General features: G+C 38.4%; 1 protein-coding gene across 1 annotated transcript in view; it reads right to left on the bottom strand.

Annotated features, from left to right (window-relative positions):
• Positions 1 to 22,842, bottom strand: part of NRG3 (neuregulin 3) — a 377,309-nt gene that overhangs the window by 283,519 nt on the left and 70,948 nt on the right.

The raw sequence follows: 22,842 nt of genomic DNA, 5'->3' as shown, positions 1-22,842 counted from the left end.
CACTCATTGAAAAGGAGAGGGTAAAATACAAACCAATCAAGCAGAGGGAGAACGAAACAAAAAACACCCACCCATCCATCACCACCTCTAATTTTAAGAAAGTAATACAATATATTTGAGGTCCTAAAGCTGAGAAAAACATTTCACCTCTATACTAAGTAGTATATTGTCTGTATTTAAACTTGGTTTAAAAAAAACTGCATAGTTTCCCCCATGTCTCAAAGTTACAATTTTCTTAATGTAAAGGTCCGGCAGTTGCTCTGGGGCACCAGTCTCTGCAGCAATCCCAGCAGAAAGACTGAACAATGGAAAGAACATGCAGCATCTTTTTGGATCTTTCACAGCTTAGACTTTTAAGTAACATTAGCATCATAGTGAGGGAAAGCATGAACTGCCTTTAGCTTTATTGTAGATAACACAGTAAATATGTCATTTATGTAAATAGGATATCAGGAGAGAAAGTGATGTATTAGGTTCTGAAAATAAAGGAAGGGGGGGAATATTATTTCTGTGAATGGTTGTAGGGCACAAAAAGGATGGAGTAAAATTTAAATGCAAAGGCAGAATCCTGCAAGAGATTAACTGCTGGAAAAAGAAGTCTTATGAGTAGAGAGGAATACAGAATAAGAATTAGTTTGATTCTGTCTGAAACAAGAGTAGAGCACAGCAACTCCGACAGCAGCAGCAGGTGCCACCATCAGCCAACAGGTGGGTTAGGATGTTCCCATGCTGTTGCTATCCATTGGGAGACGTGTTGCTTGGAGGTGATCAAAACAGACAGTGCTGCTGGGGATCTTCAAGGCTACCATCCAGCATAAACCTCTTAAAACCATATTCCTCTTTATTCTCAACCCACTTCAGCCTTCTAAACACGGAAGTTATTTCCAGGAAACCCATGAGGAGAAAAAAAATAAGACTGTGGCCACAGAACACAAATCAAGCTGATGTAACCTTCCCTCACAAACTTCACCCTGCACAAAAGAGATTAAAGAAATCTATGGCACTAATTACTTTTTTCAAATTAGTCTACTTCTGAGAGGACATCTGTGGCACATCTTCTCAAGCAGTATTTCTCAAAACATCCCAGGCAAAAAGCACACTATCCAAAATTCCTTCTTGCTCATTTTGGAGGGAATTTTTTTTTTTTTGCTTCATAGACATGTGTCGATGCTCTAATCTCCCTAAAAACACTTTATTCTGAAGTAGCGTTTAGACTAAGCAGTAAAAATTTAGACTAAGTAGTAAAGGAATGAATTCCTTTTTCTGAAACAATCTGAAATGGTTCAGATGTACTGACAAGCAGGTGACGTACTGACTGTAAATTTTAAGGTCTACAATTAATCTCATTTTCCATTATCAAATGTGTTAAACTGCTGAGAAACAAAAGGTTCATCATTCCCACTCAGTTTGTGAAATCAAAAGATTTGTGACTTGAACTGCCAGAAGCATAAAATTAATAGTCCTTCAACCCACCAGTCCTGTCACTTTGGGCCAACAATAAAAAACGTGTTCAGATTCACTAGCAGAAAACGACAGTTCCATGACTCCAGGCTCACTTAGGAGATCTTAAAGTCTCAAACTGAACCACTCCTTGAATTTAATTTAGTCACTGATAACCCAAATGTCTTATATGGGATCAGATGAATTACTGCACATCCAACTTTGATTCATGGTAACACCTCAAATCAAACAGTTATTGATAGATGATTGATAAAGCTGAGAATGATCAACAAGAAAATTAAATGCAGTTTACTTTGACTATCATCACAAGCTCCTATAAATTACTTTTACAGATATCTATTTTTCTAAATAAAGTGTATTCACTGGCACACAAACAATGAATATTTCATTTTGAAGTGTACAGGTTCCTCCAGACCTTTCCAAAGTTATTTCTAAAAGCTACTTCATGTAAGAGATTGTAAAGGCTGTTTTTTAATACTAGAAATCCAGAGAAAACCCCTAGTTCTATCTTCTAAGTGAAAAGCTGAGTCCTAGTTGTCCCTCTTAGGGTTTTTTACCTTAGGTTAATAAAGATAAGTAAACATAAAGGTACCACAGGAGCAAGGCAGAACTGAATCACATGCATGACTGTTGGAAAGAAACATGGCAACTCAGTGTCCCTGTGACAATTCAAATCAAAGTAGACATAAGCATTAATTGAGTTCTGAATCAGCAGTTAGATGGAAAAAGGAACCTAAAGCTTTGGTTTAAATATCTCCTTATATCCATTCCTGACAAAAAGAATGATGCTGAAAAATAAGTCCTGTTTCACAAGTTTAAAAAACTGAGTGATATGAATCAGAGAAATAAAACATAATTTTAAAACCAGCTGTAACTGAGCAGCAAGAAAAAAGAATTTGATGGGAAGAGGAAACTGGAAATTACTGGGATTTTGGACACAGGGAAGGAAAACATCCAACATAAAAGAAACTTATTATTTGATAAATGGTGCATGTTGGAAAAAGGTAATACTCATACTTCCTGCTTTTCAATCACTTCTATGCCTTACCTTCATACCACGGCATAGAGATTATCCATGCCCAGCAATACTATCAGCAGTGCTGATATCAGTGGTGCTCTCTGATTTCTGCCATATGACAACTCGAGGTTCAGTATTGCTTCATGTCATCTCCTGCATTTTTTAACAAAGTACATAGATCCTCACGGAATACTGATGCCATTTGCTGTACACATCTGTTTTTAAGAGACAGAGAAGCTATCTATTTATAAGTCACACTGCATCTGCCTGGTATCACCATTCACAATACTTGTTATTTCCAAAAGCTTTGCTCATGTTTTCTTTTTTCCTGATGTTTAAAGCTGCAAGTGAAGAGACAGCACTTCCACATTTCCGACATCTCTTGAAACCCAATGGGACAGCAAAATGTGTGTCTGCTAATGATGACAATCCCAAATGGACTGAACGTCTGGGTTCAGGTAAGATACTTTTGTAGTACTCACACACATAGTAACTGTATTACCAGGATCCTTTGCTTCAGCTGCTACACTCAAACAAACAAGCTCTTTTTGGCATTTAATATAAAAGCCTTGTTCCAGTCTTTTGGCCTTTCTTACCAGGTAATTAAGAACGTAAAGGCATGAAGTATTCATCAGAATAATTATTCAAATCTGGATGACTTTGCTGAGCAGTGAAATTCAAACTTCTAGATAAAATGTACTATGTTCCTTTAGTTTTAACTCTGGCTTTTTATTCTGTCTTGGGCACAGGTCTTCTGCTTACTTGGAGAGAGAAAGAGAGAAAGAGAGAGAAAAAGAGAGAGAGAAAGAGAGAAAGAAAGCAAGAAAGAAAGCAAGAAAGAAAGCAAGCAAGAAAGAAAGAAAATAAGATTTCACACAAAGTCTCAGATGTAGAGAAGTCACCAGTGAAGACAGTGCTACAAACTTTATCTTTCTCTGGGAAATTGTCCTATGTTGAACTTCAAGCTGTGTTCCAGAAAAAAGACACTACATACTAAAGTACATATGGTGATGGTCAGATCAGATCAAAAAGGGAAAGTATGCTCAGTTCTTGAAGAAATCAATCTCCAAACCTCCTTGCTATCACACAGCAGCTAGAAAGAGAGAAATGCTGATACTTATCATCAAGGGCTAATGCACAGATGTGGGTGAAGACGACGCTCTTGGTCACTGAGGAAACACATTGTACTGGGGAAACAGAAGAGTAGTTCCACAGATGCAGCCTTAGCAGCCAAACAGTAGGAAGGAGGCTGATGTATGCTTGCAGCTATGACATACTTGCAGCTACGTAGGTCTGATACCCCAGGAGGAAAGCTCCTGGATGCAGATTCTGTCTGCCTGAAGCAGAAGCCTTTGCAGATGCTTCAGGCCCCTCTCAGGAGCACAATGCCATTGACCAACTCCTATCTCATCTCTGCAAGGCAATTTTTTTGCTTTGGGAGGAAAAATACAAAGTTGTAAGTCTTAAATATTAAATATTTGACCTGCTTGCCTTTTAATGTTTTTCTCCCTGTATAGTGAAGCACAGATGAGTGCAGGACAAATGCATTCAGGCAGATCTTTACAGCCATACACCACCTAATTTTCGCTGAATCATTAACATATGCGAGTTAAAATGAAACACACAATTAGTATACTCTTCTTTGCAGCCTCTTCTCTTATTTTACAAGATTTTTTTTCCAAAACAGACTAATGCACCAAGCTGCTGGAACCTTCCTCCTTCCCATTTTCAGACACTCCCTCCCAACAGTGTGCTTTGTTTTCAACTTAGATACCACATTCGAATGAATTAGCTACTTTACTCAACTCATGTTTGTGTGTGAGATGCTCACAAACCAAAGCAGGAAGATGAAGATTCCTGTACGTTCTAAGAATCAAAAAGAAAGACTTTGATCTTCAGCCACAAGTCACAAGCATCAGACCAAGCTTGTATGGATAGCAATTATTCAGAAGTAGGTGGTACCAAGTTTTGTTGCCTCTCTACATAAAAGCCTTCATATGTGGAATCAGCCAACTGACATCTGATAAATAGGACAAGTAATTTTCCCTAAAATACTTCAGATTTATATACCAAACAATTCCTGGAGAATTTAACAGCAAAGACTTATAAAAAGCTAAAACCAACATAAAAACAGTTGTAACGATTTACTTTTGAATTCCTTCATCTTTAAAAACAAAGGAAAGATTAAAACTGTCATGGAAGTTTATGGTGACTGAAACAGTTTATGCAAAATGCAAACAGCTAAAGAAAAAGAATAGCAAGCCTGTCAAAACCTTAAAAGCAGCTAAAGATTAAAGATAGCTTACTTACACAGAAGAAAGCTCAAATTTTTATACTTATCTGAGGATCAAAAACCCAGATTTATACAGATAATTTAATACTTTATCAAATAAAACAAATCATAATGTTGCCATGCTTGTTACAGGTTTTTTCTTCGAGGGAAGGAAGCTGCAGAGCAGGCAGGGTTGTGACAGTGCAAGCAGCAGTGCTGCTTCCAGATCCGGGGGCACGGGCTCCCCCATCTGAATGGCTGCACTCCCACCAAGGAGTACTGACTGCAAGAACTGCAGACATACAACCCATCACAGAAAGTAAACTAAGAGTAAAAGCGGTTTCACAGGGACTGAACTTCCATTTTCCCATGATATACGTGTTTAAGTCTCTGAGAGGACTAATTCATATGTACCCCTTAAGTAGGAGCTTGACTTCTCACTGTATGTATGAAATACTGGAAACATGGAATCATAGAATCATAAAATGGTAGAGACCTTTAGAGATCATCTAGTCCAACCCCTTTGCAGAAGCAGGTCCACCTAGATCAGGTCACATAGGAACGTGTCCAGACGGGTCAGAACACACGTTTAACTTTCAGGTGCAGAAGGAAGGCAGGTAAATTTGGTATGACAGAAACATCATAAACCTCAAGAAAAGCACAATTTACGAGTGATAACTCTATTATTCCAGGTGACAGACCTTTTGAATTTGAAAATAGTTTTCAATATGTTTGCAAATCTCTGAAAAGTTATTCAAATATAGGGAAAGAAGGCTATGTAAACATCTCAAATCATCTACTGGAGACGTTTTTGCTCTTTTAATATGGCAAATTGTAGTCAACGTGATGATCAGTTTTAGCGTTAGTTTGTTGTAGTATAAACTGAATCTTCTACGTTACCTTGAACAGTGCCCGACACCAGAAGTGCAGCCAAAATTCAGGTCTCTCAGTGAATTTTTCACTTAAAAATGTCTTTCAGCCCAGGTGATTTGAAACATAATTATGTTCTCTCCATCACTTTGCTGTACTAAGCATTCATCTTTTATGCTGGTGTCAGCACTACTGCAGTTTTATTGCCTTCCTATTTCTTTTGTATGTAAATCTCCAGAATAATGGACCAGAAGCAAATATCTCCACCAGACATGAATTGTGTTTATCCTGACTAGGCATGTTTTGTAAAGACTTGGAAGGTGGCAGGCACTGTCCTCAATGTTTTGACTGGAAGTTCAGATTGCCTTAAAATCGATGCACCTTCATAAGTGTTGTCCTGTGCCAGTCATGGTAATCGAACACATCTATCCTGTACAATGCAGTATCTTGATGAAGAATTATTTTTCTTGAAGTCACTGATCGTCAGTCTGATATTATAGCATTGTTATAAATGTCTGTGCTTTTTCATCAAAACTGGCCTGGTAATAATATGAACTTTGTATTGTACACAGAAATTTCCCTCAGCCCACAAGTAGATAATATCCTATTGCTATCTTCATGAACTTTTTAAATTGGTCATCCTCTTCTACAGTTAAAGTAATTTTTGTCTCTCCTTTTCCAAGTCTACTTCTACACAAAACAGGTGAGACACTACCATTTCACGGAGCTGAACTGAGTAAGCATGCAGTATTACCTCATTTGGGGTTGGCAACCTATAGAGATCCTTCATGTTCCACTTAGGCTGAAAAATCAGTCTCTTAAATAAGTACCTACTTATTTAAATACTGCCACTACTCACAGTTTAAGTCAATCTCATGTTAACATAACATTTTTCCTTCCTCTAGATCATTATAGTAACCCCTGCAATCTATGTACTCCTCTTCAGCTACTCCTGATTGCATTCATTCCCGAAGTGTTTACAGGGGGATTTACAAAGCATGCATGAGAATTGCTAACCCAGAGCTGAAATGTAAAAATCTCTCAGGTGAGAGAAAGCAATTACTTAGGAGTGCCTAACTCACTCGATTTATCAAAGCTAATTATTTGAGGTATTAACTGATGTTTCACAAGGTAATTCATAGTTCTTTCAGCGGTGTAATTGAAAGAAAGGAAAAAATTGAACTAAAATGGCGTCAGAAACTGCAGGGTAAAACTAAGGACATTACTCCCTCCCCCCCACGCTATCAGGGTGACCTGGGTTGGGGCTTGTTTGGGTTTTGGCTCGTTTGGGCATGTCTGGACATGTTGGGGTTTGTATGGAATGGAACTGCGCAGGTGTGCTGGGATTTTCCACTCTCCTTCCCCACACTATTGATGTGCAGATGTGCTGGAATTTTCTGCTCTCCTCCCCTCTCTATATAAACCCTCCCCGCCGGGCCTCGTGGTCGCCTCCTCTATCTCCTGCGTGAGGTATGAGACGGCCCGGAGCTCCGAAATAAAGCCACCTCGTGTTTTTGCAGCAAGCTGGTCTCTCATCTTCCTTGAGGTGATCGCCGTCCAGTGTTTAAAGCGAAAGTTCCGAAATAAGGGAAGCTTTCATAATTAAAACACTAACTCAGGCTGGAATATCAAGGCCTTGCCCTGCCTTTCTCTGTATGCTTTCTAGGCAAGCCAACAGGCATATTCAAATGCACGCAGCACACTGAACCTATTCATGGTATTTTCTGAAGTCTGGATCGATTGACTGTTGAATCCATTCCTAGTTTGTTTATCCCAAATTAAATTAGATAGTGTTAGAAAAATAACAGAGTATTTTCAGCTTATTTATTGAAACACTAAAAGAGGTCATTCCTAGGAAGGTTCCCATAGCAACCATCACTGTCAAAGATTGAGGAGAAAGGTGTTTGGTTGGGCTCCCTCCCTAATGAACTGGAATTAGCCACACTCCCCTTCCCAGCTGAAGGGAACAAGAACTGAGGACACTACTCAGCCCCATCCTCTTCCTCACTGATGCATCTGTCGAGAGGCTGTCTGGAACCACACCTAGAATGAGAATTGCTCCCTCACGAACAGAGAAAAATATGAATCCACTAAAATTCACCCTTTCTTGCTGTGGAGGAAGCTTATCCTGATGGTAAAGAATGATCAGCAACCAAGTACTAGACTGAGAATCCATAGCTGATCTGAGCAGAAAGAAAGAGATTAGAGTAGTGCTTAATATTTCCCAGCTGGACTGGGGTATTATAAACATTAGCTCTTTTCGTTCAATACTACTAAAGCTCATGCAGCATTATATTATTTCTGATTTGTTGTATCTAAGCTTGAACTCAGTCTCTGATAATAAAAGGACAAGTCACTAATCCTCTGCATCACACACTTGCTATCACCTGACAATTTTATATTCATACTTTATTGATTCCTCTGAAAGAAATATTCTCTGCTGATTTTTACATTACACATACAAGAAATGGCTCAGCCTTATCTGTGCTTTTGGCTGAATCCAACAAAGCTATAAAGGGTTGGGGTTTTTTTTAAAGGATGATAGTACGAAGGAGCATGCTGACAATGTGATTTAGATCTGCTTAAAATGAGAGAGTAAATCCAGTTTATGACAAAGTTGAAATAATAAGCTCATTTTATCTACCGGTATAAAGAGGGTGTGGGAAAACAACTACAGTACTGAAGGACACACTTTGGAGAATGACACGGCATCTTATTTAAGATCCTAGTCTTTCTGAAAGCACTAACTTCCTCTGTTCCAAAACCACCATGTGAGTTATCAGGAGTATAGCACAGGAACTTTTGCTCATAGTGACAGCAAAGAGAATCCAGCATTATGCAATACAATGTTCTTCCACAGAAATGTGCCTGGTCCTGCAAAGTGTCCTATATATCTTTGTTAGTATCTCCCTGTCTCCTGGAAGTTAAATTTCAAATCACTCCTCAGTACCACAGCAGCCAATTTCCCAATAGGTTTATAATTGAATTATCCAGAATTTTAAGAGCCCTGAGCATCCCAGTGGCTTTCCATTAGAGCACTGGAAAATACTTCACAGATCTGTCCTAACATAGCTTTAAACATCAGCTAATAGTTCCTCATACATCATTCTTTTGAATCCGTTTTCATTTGTTCTTCCAACAGAAACAAGCACAAAAGCCTCTGGACACACAAGCACTTCCAGTACCATTAAAAATTTCAGCCCTGTCAACCTTCCTCTATAATCATATTATAAATCTCTTATTTTACCATTATGCAGAGATCAAGCACTCCAGGGAACAGCCCTCTTACTGTAGGTCATACATTAATAGCTGGATCCTGCTCTAATTACTGTGATGATAATCCAATATATAATTCATATAGTGAGGGAACCAGAGAGTCTGGCCAAGGCAGTGGTACTAGTTCCATTGCTGATTCAGAACTACTTCCAGAGTGGTTCTTTCATTTGTGCTCATCAAGACTCAGGGAAGTTCAGGGCCAAATTGACAGAAAAAACATGTCTTCCCTCTACAGCCTGGACAGAAATAGACACATCAATACAGAAAATCAATTCATTTTTCTGTAGTTGCATAGGATTAGCATCAAGGAAGACTAGACACAATTGACTTTTAAACTAAGCTTAGAAAAGGCCCAAAGAACTACCTATAAATCCAACATTTCTGAAAAAGATTAGCACGTCTCTGCTTAGAGGTATGTGTTTCAAAGTACCAGAAAATACCTATTTTTGGAGATCTTTTACTTGATAATCTCAGACATTTTTACCTCTGTTATTGTGACATTTTTATTACCATTCCCATATAAAATGCTAAATTCTTTCTATACCAGCATTGTCTACCAAAAGCAACAGCAGTCAATAGCATTCCACTTTTTAGCCTTTCCAATCAATCTTATTTCCCAGCCAAGCAGAAGCTAAAGCAGCACTCAAAGAAGATAAATCACATTATATGACCTGATCCAAACACAAGATGCCATGAGTAAGCGAAGTCCATATTCTTTCAGAGAAAGTGGCTGAGCAGTGCGCACTCTGCCGGCAGACGGACCTTTCCAGTTCATTAGTCACCGTTCACCAGTGACCTGAAAGACTGTAACTTCTGAGGCATGAACCTGCAGGTGAGTTATGAAGTCCCTCCCATCACAAAGTCCTCTGTTTATAGCTCACTACTTCTAGAGGACCTCTTTGTGGCATTGCTTAAGTATGAGAGAGGAAGATGAAAGTTCTCCAATGGAAACAGGTAAAGAGTGAAAGTACTGTTACTATATCAGCATACAGTAAGTGGTGTTCCATCTGAATTAAGCACTCCTGCTCATCTGGCTACAAAAAGTTAAGGGGAATTTTTGTCATGGTGAGGAAAATGAGTAACAGAAGAACAGAAAAAAAAGACTGAGCTGAAACATCACTATTTCAGAAAGATGTTCTCAATTTTACTCCATTACAGAGAAGTAGCTGCACAGTCTAACACTAGATGTTGAAGAAAGAACAATGAACATATCACAGTGAGGCTTAAAGGACTTCAAAGAGATACAGATTATCTTGCAGCCACCACACTTCACCCTGGGCTGTCAATGAAACACACTAACACAAATGTCCTGGGCTTGCTAAGCAGATGCACAGCATAAGCTATCTGGGGCATCACAAGGGTAGAGACAAGAACCTCCCTGTCTAGGCTTCCTCCTAATTATCCAAATTATCACAGAACTGATGGCTATGGAACATCACATTCCAACTGGCTCCAGAGTAATCTTCTTTGGTGTTAGTTTTGGGGTTTTTTAATTCCTCAGAAGAGTTCATGGTCCTCAATTCTTCTCCCCACCACATTCCTGTCTCAGTTCTCACACACACCCACATATCCCCACACACACACCTACCAATACATCTCCTCCACAAGCAGCTTATTCTTCTATCTATGCAGGTCATACACTTTATCTTATGCATCCTGTAGTCATCCTCTAGAGTGTCTATTTTGTGAACATTATTGGAAAAACAAGGATATTTATAAACTGGAAGATCTTCACTAGCAGCATTTCTAGAAGGCCAGTTTCAAGCACTAACTCCAAAGATGCAAAGGTCGTGCATTGTCAGCAGTTTCCACCAAGCTCTCTACCTCTGGAAATTTTGATTGATGATGATCAATATATGTACATATGCCATTAGATCATAAAAGACAAAATATATGGGGACGTCATTAGAAAGTATAATTCTAATTTGAAGCAACAGTCAAACAGATGTAACTGGATCCATTGCACTTCACTGCACCTGGGGGGTGTGATTTACTACATCATTTGAGATACGTTGCCAAAAGGCAAAATGCTCTTTTAATGCACACTAGTCTGATGCATTTCCTTCATTATGAATACTACATGCAATTAAAACAAAACAAAACACCAATACTGGTGTTAAATATTCCTATCAGAATGTCACAAGTTTCAGCATACTGTATTGCAATGGAAGATTGCAATATTCAGACATTGCAGCTCCCAGAATAACCTGGTCATATGTTGGCTGAGCAACAAGAAGAGGCAAAGCAGACAAAGGATGTGTTCCTGCATTTGACTGAATTCAGTGAAAAAATAAACTAGATGGAGGCAGTCAGAAGACTGCAATAAATGGAGGAAAATGTGGAGTCAGCTGTCTGTGGTGGACATTGACTGGACAGGATGAAAAACAGTTTAACCCAGGAGCTTAAACTATTGCTGTAATCAAAGGAGAGACGTGAAAACAAAAGAGATAGTCCTGACCTAAAAACAAGGAACAACACAAGAATCCAAGAAACAACACAGTACAACAATTTAGATCTGATTGGGTCTCACTTAATTCCAGATTTGCTTATTTTTTAGGAGACATCTGAATTATGAATGTATTCTGCAATTGATGATCAACTCATCCATGAGATGACTCAGTGGCACAGTGTTTCAATGCATTTGCATTTTGAAACATCACAGTGAGCTGGAAGAGCTCTTTGCCCTCTCTGTAGTGATTTTCTTGCCCACTTCTGTAAAAGCAAGCAGTGAGTGGTCTGAAAGCATTTTGACAGCTGGCTGGCCAGACTGACAATTGAAACGGCCCCTAGCTGGAGTGCAATGTGTAAATCCCCATGCATCATGGTGTAATGCACTGACTGTACAAATCCGCTATGCTTCACAGCAAGCAATGTGCCTCAAAATGCAGTGTTTTGTATGCTACAAGACTTTCATGTCAGGTTCTTCCCTCGATTCAACTCAGGGATTGATCATCAGAGAACAAACTTCCAAGTCAGACATTATAGGTTGGCAGGAATCAACCCAAAGACCTCATTCTCAACATTTACAATAAAACTGCACAAGAAATACCAGTGAAAGGTATTCTATCATCATCCTCCACTTAAAGAAAAGTAACAGAAATTATAGACCTGTAACACTCATAATAAGAAAGCAAGAATTGCATTTTTAGCAGTGGGAAATAAAATGCATCTATTCATCACTCCTTTTACAGTTTTAAAGAACTATTTAATGACCATGTCTTTTCTTTAGCTTTCATCTTACTTGCTCACAGCACCTTTCAATCTGAATAAAAACCAAGTTCAGCAACCCATGGGCAACTATTTCCAGCAATTTCCTAACGATTTTTAAAAGTGTTACAGGATGTTTACAGAGCACCACATTCACCAAACACCTTTTCTACAAGTTTCCTCTCATTTATAACTGGAATCAACAGAATTCTGATTAATTCATATTTCCCGCAGTGTTTTGTTTATATCAAAGAAACAACTCCAAGGTGCTCATCTCATTATTCTCAGAAAGGGCTCGTAGCTTCAATATTTAATGGCAGAGAGAAGGAGAAGACATTATAAAATAACCACCACTGCATTACTCATTCCATGAGTATATGAAATGAAGACATAGTGATGAAAATGGTAAGTTATGAACAGAACAACTAGTCTAAATTCCCTGCATTTGAATGGTTCTCGCTGTAAAAACAATTTAGATTTCACCTCTGGCAATAACACTTCAAAACTGGTTGGGATCAAAGACAAAAGTGAATAAAGCAGTGATATCTACTTTTCCCACTTATGGTTCTGAACTCAGTATTTAACGCAGGACAAATATTAAACCTTTATTAATAAGCATCCAAACCCTTATCATATCACTCAAAATAGTAATGAATGAAAAAGAAGGGAGGACAACTATGAATTCCAGCTTAATTTTTTAGAAATATGAAACCAGCACATTGTGACATTTCCTATTTTAAGTCTTCTACCTTTTTGACATGCTGATATCTTACAAATGAATGCTAAAGGTGTCTTGGAAGGTCTACAGGTGCTCCAGGAGCTATGAGACAAACAGACAACTGCTTCCTACACAGTCACTGAGGCACCAATGATCACAACAGCAAACACTATGCTCCTATAGTTCTCAAGGTACTCAAGTCAGAGCAACTCTTCTAAGGAAAGCAAGTTAATTATTTTCTTTGATAATTTTTGCAATATTTATTGAATTTGGTATTATCAGCATACCAGGCAACAGGCACCATGGCAGCAGGGGAGCTCTAGGAAGGCCAGTAAAACAGCCTGAACTGCACATCCTTAAGTCATTCCACCACAATGGCTGGTGACCCTGAGGTCTAATGTGTATGACAGTTGGGATGATTCAAATCACAGTTTATGCATGCAACACAGGGCTTCACTACTTCTGTGTTCATCCTACCAAAAATCAAGTCACCTACCCTTGTATAGGGTAGATGTACAGACTGAAATACACAAAGTCAAATCACTTCTCACAGAAATTTTACAACAGGACAAGGGGTAATGGGATGAAGCTGGAACACAAAAAGTTCATTTAAACATAAGAAAAAAAATATTTTACTGTGAAGGTGAGGGAGCCCTGGCACAAGCTGCCCAGGGAGGGTGTACACGCTCCTTCCTTGGAGGTCTTCAAGATCCACCTGGACACATTCCTATGTGATCTGATCTAGGCTGACCTGCTTCTGTAGGGGGGTTGGACTAGATAATCTCTACAGGTCCCTTCCAACCCCTACCATTCTATCCTTCTATGAAACAACTGACTGTAGATGGAGTGGATCAGCTAAGCAAAATGGCTTCAAGAATAACAATATTTATTTAGATTGATAGGAGTAGGCTTGAAAAGTATATGGTCCAATTACTGCCCACTCAATTTATGCAGCTATAACTCTTACCCACATTTTACTTGGCACATGCAAAATCCAAAATTCAGTGTTTTTACTGGTAACAAACATTTTACCAGATGGTCACTTAATCAAATGTATTTGCTTGCTAATACAGAAACTTTGCAACTACTAGCACATTTTTGTAACACTGACGTATTTATAAATCTAAAAGCTGTTTCAGCTGTTTTTATGAAGTCAAATATTGGACAATAAACAACTGCAACACAATTCTCAGTATTAGAGAGAGTAGATCAAATACATTTTTGGTTTAGAACTTCTCCCTCTACACTTAAGGATTTGCAAGTTTGAGTACATTAGAAAAAATGTTTTTCAGTTGGAGCACTGTAAGGAGCTGCCCAGATGGCTTTTGGAGTCTCCTTCTCTGGAGATATTCAAAACCCACCTTGACAAGTTCCTGTGTGACCTATTCTAGGTGGCCCTGCCAGCTTTCGAGGTCCCTTCCAGCCCTTGAGTTTCTGTGATTCTATCATCTTTGGAATACAACTGAAAGCATAACCACTGTCTGAAGGCTTAAGTTTGCTACACAGAGCTGTGGAGTACACAAAGAGATCTACAATTTTTTTACACTGGAGAAGAGTTCATCAGAGGCTGTACCTCCAGACAAGAAACTGTCAGCCAAAAGGCCTCCTGCTTACTGCTGTTGACATCAGAGTCAACTTCCATGCTAAAAATCTCAAGTATAGGAGAGGAATGTAATTTTTAGGGGAATACTCCAGATGGACCTGTTCAGATAGAGTCTAATACAACCAGAATTGAACTAATTTGTCAAGTTAGGTTTGTCCAGCACAGCTCACACTGACAACACTTAAGGCTTATCACAAAACTTACCAGACTGCCAAGGGAATATAGCTCAGAAACATCATATACTCAAAGGTCAGGAATAGAATGGCTTATCAACAAAACTACTTTGGTGCATATAATCAGTGCTTTTTTTTTTTTAAAGCAGGATTCTCTGTGCAGGGGGATAAATTAAATGGAGCTAAGCTCCAGTCTCCATTTAAAAAAAAAAAAACAACTTCATAAAAAAGGATGAGCAGCAACGTATTTGTCCTGCCAGAATAAGATTTGTCCTTTTATTTTTGCCATGCACTCCATCTTAAGTCACTCCGAAAAAAGCTCAGAGAAAAAGCGGGTTAAAAATGCCCTGAAAAGATTATTTCCGTATTAGACCGGTAATAGCTAATTATATAGACAGGGCTAAATAGCATCACCTGGGCTCTTTGTGTCAGCTTGAGCAGACAAGAAAAAACAGGAACAAACAACAAGAAGAAGAAACAACATGCATTAATGATGTAACAGCGTCAGCAGGTTTCAAGCCATGGTTTGAAAGAATGAAACCTACATTAAACAGCATTTGTGCGCTGCAACAGTCTCCAGTCAACATCCAACACATTCTTTACAGTGATCTGGGAAGGAAATGGAATTTTCCATTTTAGTCTGCAATACCTTCTTCCTGTGGCAAACCTAGCTTTTATTCCCATGCCATATGGCAAATCAAATTCACAACTGAAAGTCAAAGCAAGTGCAATTGACCGACTGTAGGCAGACTTTAAACCAGGCAATTCCTGTTTTCCTATACAGTTCTCTGCATTACCTCTGTTAAAATATTTATTAATTTTAGCTAATATTCATTATTAATTTAGCTCTAAATGCGTTCCATTTCCGGACACAGCACAGCTTCAGTTTCAAGTAGACTCAGTAAAGGTTTTATTGATCAAATACCAGTCCTCTTCAGGACTGTCAGTGATGTGACAGAAACGAAACTCCAGAAAATCCTTCAGGATGCCAAAATTTGAAGCCACTTCTTCTAACTATTTTTCAGCATGTCTGAAGTGACAATAAAGAAATAATTGACAGGTGCATCGAGCCAGGGAAATTGTTCTCCTCAACATCTGAATTTAGAATTAAATTGTTATATGCAAGACAGACCCTTTGATTGCCCTCAGTTTTCCTTTTAAAATGTATATGAAAAAGGATAACACGAACATTTTACTATTCTGCCTTGTCATCATTTCCTCTCTTTCATGGAAGCAAAGAAGTCCTATAAATCTCCGGGAGGTTAACAGGCAGTAAATGTCCTTTCATCTTTACTTTTCTCTGTCTGCTCTCTCCTCATGTCTTTTGTATGTCAATATACATTTGTACTCAATTTTTTTCCTTAATGAATCAGAAATGAAGAGAATATATAGGGCGATGCACAAAGTGGTGGGGTTTTTTGTGAGTGGAAATATTTACTACTATCATTAAATTATATAATCTGCCACATTACATACAAAGATTGCTTTCAATAAAAATACTTAATCTTAAAGAAATCTTAAGTGGTGTAAAAAACAGATACTTTAATTCCTCAGGAAGACATTCCAGTAACCTTTGCCTCAGTGAAGTTTTTCTTCATATTTAGACTATACTTTTCCACTATTTTAGTAATGACACTTAGTAACTTTGTTACTAATATTGTTCTATCACTATATCGTTTTACTAATATTATTTTGATGCTTGTGTTCTTCTACTAGTCATTGGATTTTAGGGTTCCCAAATGTTATGGTTCCCTAATTCCCAGACACCACTGTTGCTATTACTATTGATAGGAAGGTAGAGTTTGTTACTTCTGGTACGGTTAAAAAATATTTTGGTAATAGTTTTACAAAACCATAATTCAAGCTATTATCACTTGAGATATGAAGAAGTGCAATAGGTATACAGGTGTAGACATTCCTTCTGAATGAAATCTCACCATTCCCCAATAATTGTTACTTCCCTATGAATGCATCTGACTGCCTTTCAGTTTGCCAATACAGCAAGACGGTCAGATAGCACACAGCAGTTAGAAAGCTCCCCAGGTTTCTAGATGCAGTTGAAAGGATCATAATGCATGCAGACTATTGATGTTTTCTTCAGAGCAGACACAGTCCAAACCAGAATGCCCATTTTTGCACTGCACACTCCTGCATGACTGAGCTCACTGCCATGGAGTCAAAAGTAATTTTTCCACAAATATATTAATTAGCATTTTTTAAAGCAGTGTCTCAATTTGTTATGTTATTTCAAATCTCAATATTTTTTCCTGATGACAAAGTATAGCCAAACATTTCTCATTATCAATTTCATTCCAAAGATCTATCTGTGGTCATATATAGCAATCATTCTAGTTTCCTCAGAGCTTTGTCCAACCCTTTCTTAACTTTACCACATACACTATGTTAAAAACTTTTTTTACAAGTGCTACTACAGAAATCAGAGAGAGAATCTTCCAGAGTTGAAGGTGAATACCAATCTTAAAGTCTGATGATTCTATGCAGGAAGCTAAATCATTAGGCCTTAAGATCTAATGGCCTTAGGAACACAAAATAGCTGACTAAAGATGCAATGTATTTACATTTTTCCAGTTCATGAGTTTTTCAATTATTTCCTCTCCTGTACTTTGTCTCCCTTACAGTCTGTACAAAACATACATGTTTTTCACATTTTGTTAAATATGAAACAATAAACAAAACAGCATGGGAAAAAACCCATATATTTTGGTCATATACAAAATCTGAACTTGACAAACTAGTCATACAGTATTTTTATCAAAAATCCTTTTTTCCCCCCAAACTAAATCTAAAAAGCTGAAGTGATACCCTGCTGGGCTATCCTTTCCTCATACAAACATTTCAAAATGCAAAATGATGGCCCATTTATTGTAATTTTCTGTGACTTTTTTAGATCAGTAAATTACAACTTTTTTTCAGCACTCTTGCTGAAAGTTGGCTTTTATTATCATAGAATCATAGAATGGTAGGGGTTGGATTATGTAGTGCTTTGATGGCATAGGCAGGACCAAAAGCTTACAAAGTATCACACTATGGATTTCAAAGATGGTACAACCACAGAATTCAAGATGCTGATGCTCAAAACAACATCTGCTACTCACAGATGAGAAATTCACCTAATATTTACTCATTTTTTAAAAATTCAATGCTGCTTTTTAGATCACAGTTAGTAATTTGAAAAAAAAAAAAAAAACAACAAACAGAATTCTTACACATAAGTGAATTATCCATCACTGTCACAATTAAAAGTAGTGATATTCAAGACAATTGTGTAGGTTAATCAGAGGACTTGTGTGAGCTAAAGCTCTGTTTTTCTTCCTTGGGCTTAAAGCACTGCCCTAGTCTACTATATTTTATTTTGTTAATGTATCATCACTGAAAAAAAAGCATTAAGTATAAAAGCAGATGTCTTATCAGAAGTTAAAATGCAATGACACTTAATGCAAGAGATAATACCTTCCTCAAATGCATTTAAACCAGCACAACTGCACCAGCATTTTCACGGAGGCTGTATTAAAAAAGATTTATCATGACGATCTGATCCTGTGACCAAAAATCTTCTGTGGACTCCATCTTATTTATGTTCATCAGGACAGTCTGCAGGAGAAATGGACAACTGCAATAACTGTTCTGTAATGATTTCCTTTTAGCCCACTGCTCCAGCCGCTCGAGACTTTCTAACATTTCAGCTTTCAAGATGCAATTTCAGCAAAGTGAATGCAAAGAACAGATATGTCCAGTGTCTGACAACTGACTAGAAGTAGAGCTAAAATGAAAACAAAAACCCCTAAAGACTGTAGAAAAAATAAATTCCCTTCATTGTTTGTTTTAAAGGAGAAGACAATCACCCCAGTCATTTAAGAAGTCCAAAGATCTCAATACAAAAGATTGTATAACACTGCACAGAAAGTTTTGGAGAAAAATGGCTATTTAGTCAATACCTATGGAGTCAAAACTCATACAAAACTTTCAATTTGCTACACTCCTGATACAACCAACTTCAACAGTACTACTGCAGTTTCTGAAGCTGGATATCTTTGTACACAACTGAAGGCAGTAAGATTCAGCAGTGAATCAAGAGATGATCATTGTTTTTAAAGGACATTGCATCATATCTCAAGGAGGTAAGTAAGAGCTCCTGGCAGCTGGTGAAAGAAATACAAATTCATTGTAGCGAAGGAAAAAGCCTCTCATGTAAGAACTGCAGAGCTGTAGCTGCTCCACTATACACCAACGAAAAAATCAAGTCTTTCACCAAAACAAAAGCAGGTAAACATCCTGCTTGTTAACAAATCCCCACCTATTTCTAGAGTTTTATCATTTCACAGTTAGAGAAACCCAAACTACTGAGTATGTTCTTAATTCAGTTACCCTCCTAACATAAAAGCCAAAGTTATAGAAGCAGAAAATTCACTCAGCTCCCTTTGCACCTCCCTTGTGTGATGTTATGGTTCCCAACCGCAATTCTTCTTTGTGTAAGCAAACTATAATTGTTTTCTTTTCCATTTCAGCGGGAATAGAATTAGACCCAAAGCTGCTCAATTATAGATGTTACCCATGCCTCACATTTCCACTAACCATGTGAGATGACCTATCAGTGTGCCTGAAACATTTTCAAATCATACAAACCCAGCACAGGAACAACTCAGGACTCACAAGTAAAAACTTGTACTATTTTAACTTTGCCACGAAAGAGGCCCCATAGAAGTTCCATCTTGCACTGATTCTGTAGGAAGGTAAAGGGTGTCTCTCCCTACATAAAACAGGGCTGAGTTTCTAGCAAATTAACAATTTTTAATACAAAATGCAAGTATAGAATAATTTTTTTTTTATTTTCCCTAGCTACAACTCCGCCCTATTACTTGTTTAACTGTTGGCAATAGAGTAGGAAGTCCATTATTAATGGTTTCCAAAATGCTGTTAACAAGATTGGCATATAATTCATGCAAATAATTTTCATTTCTGAAAATATTTTTACTCCATTAAGGACATTTTGCCATTTAGTTTCCCTGATGGTAAAAGCCACCAATAAGAGATGGAACCAATCAAGGAAGAAGCAATTGCTTTTCTATTGCTGATCAGACAACAAATTGGAGCCAGTCAGGTTCCCACTGAAGCATCAGACTGCTGACATGAAGAACAACCTTGTTAACTGCCGATTCTTGTCGATCATACAGCATCTCCTTCTGAAAAATTGTTTCAGGCTTCACTCTCCTAAGCCACAAAAATGCTATGGTAGTATTTTAAACCAGTCCGTAACATCAGGCTTGAAATGATATGCACATTCATTTTTGTCTGAAATATGTAAGTGAACAGTCGATGAGGAGAGAATAAAATTTCATGGCTAATAGGTTCACTGATTACTATGAATTGTCACTATTTAATTAGAATACTTTTACTCAGCCAAGAGGTCATTATTTCCTAATAGAAGTTGGAACATTTTGTTGCACTCTCTCACTTGTCATCGCATCTTTAGCACACTAATTATTTCTCTCAAATCAACTGCATTTGTACTGGAATTCCACTGTGCATGTAAAAATCATTTAAAAACTTCCAAAAGCATTAACCTACACAACTCACTTCTGCTACTTAAATGCAATAGCCTTAAGGGGATGAGGGGGAGACAGGTATCATTTTTTTGTTGGTTTTTTTTTTAGTTACCCAGAGTTACACTTGAGAAAGTGCAAGAGTATTCTTTTTTTTTTTACCAGTTTTTGTAAGCACAGCTAATGGTCTACCTATGCAAGCTGGAACAATATCCAAAATGATAATTACACATGTATCTCAGACAGCTGAACATATCATCTGGGAGTTCTGAAGTTGCCTCAGAAACCTGTCTGTCTGGTTACACAAATTTATGGTAATTGAGTGTTCAAACACCCAGGTACTGACGAATTATTGGTGGATCAGTGAGGAAAAAATTTGTCTTGAAATGATTGCAAATCAACTGCCTCACTGCCAGGGCCAAAACTAACCGAGCATCACAGAAAGTGGCAGAGTCAGTAGTCAGAGCCGTGGCCTTTCCCTCGTGCTCCTGAGGGCAGCAATATGCTGCCTGGTAGGCCTGGCCCGCCCTGCCCATAGGCAGCCTGGCACCTGGACACACAGAGCTCCAACACTGCTCCCAGGAAAAGGTTTGGCAGGCAAGACACACAGCAAGATTCCCAAGAGTGATGAGAGGATACTGGACACACAGAGTTAACTAACATCAAAGGAGGATCTATAAAAGGCTAGTGTTTGCACTTGCTTCCTGTGACCCTGATGCAGGACCTTAGCAGCACTCAAACAGGAGACCTGAATCTGTGAAACTGCCCTCAATGGTCATGAACAAGCATATGTATGTGACAAATCACAGCATATGACTCTCCTCAAAGCACTCATATCATCACTTAGCTGTAGTCCTCATATATTCAGCAAGGTAAAGGAAAACTGGAAATGTTAAGTTCCTCAGAAACCTCACCTTTCCCAAAGAGGCCGTGCCTACCATCTGATAGTGCCTGGCAGGTCAGCATCATGTATTAAACAGCACCTGCTGCTAGATTCTTCCAATAAGTTTCAAACAAATGTACAGCTAATTGAAAACACTGGCATCTACAGAAACCATATAGAAAACTACTCAGAATAGCAATTTTGTTATTAAACATTTATACTGCTCTGGAACATCTCTGCTTGCTCGGGTCATCAGATGGCGGCGCTGAACACTAAGAAACTGAAGATGGGACCCAAATCTTGATTTAACTACAAAAATCGCCAATGACACCAAGTTAGTATGACTGGCCTTTAACAAAGAAAAAAATAATTCAACAAAAAGTTATTCTTTTTAGCTTTTTTTTTGGTCTACCAGCAGCAACTAAGACATTTCAAACACCATCTATTATTAAAATCATTTTGTGACAGATACAAGGCCAGGCTGGACAGTATTAATCCAGACACTGCTTTCCAGAAAGTATCCACTATAAAACCATCCAGACTTTTAGATTGCCTGTCCAGCTAATGTGGTGTGGAGAACGAAGATGTTTTCTTCTCAGGTATGATTTAATACTAGTAACTGTGTGCATCAGCATGAGAAAGCAGTATTTCAAATACTATGTTGTTAAAACAATGAAATAGAAATTTCTGCTTCACTAACACTGGTGAAAAATCACTTTTTTGGCTTTCAATACTGTTACCAGAGGATTTACCTGTTTGCAAATCACTGCTGCTAGCAAGATTCATCTCTAACCTGGTTCAAGGTCAGAACATGCTCATAGTGGCTGACAAAACTGCAAAGTAGCCATCATTCATTTCTAGATTCTAGCTCCTCGCCTATTCTCTCTCAATCTGAAATAAAACAACTGAATTGAACATAAACATCTTTGCCCACAATTCCTTTTCTAAAGGAGATTAAATCTGTAACTGGAATTGAGGATTTCATACTGTAAAACAGCAGGTGATCAATGCCTGAAGTCTTCGTGACAGAAAGATGCAGCAGTGAAAGAGCACTGGGATTTGAAGGAGGATGCATAGAATGAAAAAGGTACAAAGCTTTCCTTCACCTGCCACATTAATTCTCATAAAACTAACCCTGAAGGGCACATTTTCCTGCTGGTGTGCACATTGATGGACACAATCTCACCTCATCTGAGGATACTGAGAAGAGGCGAAACTGAGAAGAGGCGAAACAAACAAAATGGAGTACGGCCTGCACACTATGAGAACAACAACCGCCTCAGCGAAAGTGCAGTCTCATTGAGACCGCTTCATTTCCAAGAAGCAGAAGTTAAAAACATTTCCTAAAAAAAGGCTGCGGCCTGTGGTTATCAGGAGAGGCCAGACCGAGGGTCAAGAGCTTGTAACTATTGTTCGAACCCTATATCTATTGTGTGGCGTGTAAACCCTATAAAAACCCTTTCCTACTGAGCACCAGGGTCGCCTCCTCTGACTCCTGCGTGAGTTACGAGACGACCCGGAGCTCCGAAATAAACCTCACCTCGTGCGTTTGCATCAAGTCGGCTCCTCGTTTTCCTCTGAGGTGCGCGTCTGCCTGGGTAGAGGAAAGCTTCGCCTTTCATTTGGGGGCTCGTCCGGGATCAACGACGAACACCTCAGGAAACGATGACCCCTTGGAGGTGAGCTTTTTGTGTGAATGTTTGTGGCGCCACATGAGAGCTTGTGAGCTTGTGTAGATTGAGATTAAGAGTTTGTGGTTTGTGTAACTGAGCAGGCTTTGTTGGGATAATATTGTTTTTA

The sequence above is a fragment of the Colius striatus genome, chromosome 8 (assembly GCF_028858725.1).
Source record: "Colius striatus isolate bColStr4 chromosome 8, bColStr4.1.hap1, whole genome shotgun sequence".
Lineage (NCBI taxonomy): Eukaryota > Metazoa > Chordata > Aves > Coliiformes > Coliidae > Colius > Colius striatus.
Note: the sequence above shows the minus strand (reverse complement) of the source record. Positions and strands in the feature narration are given on the sequence as shown.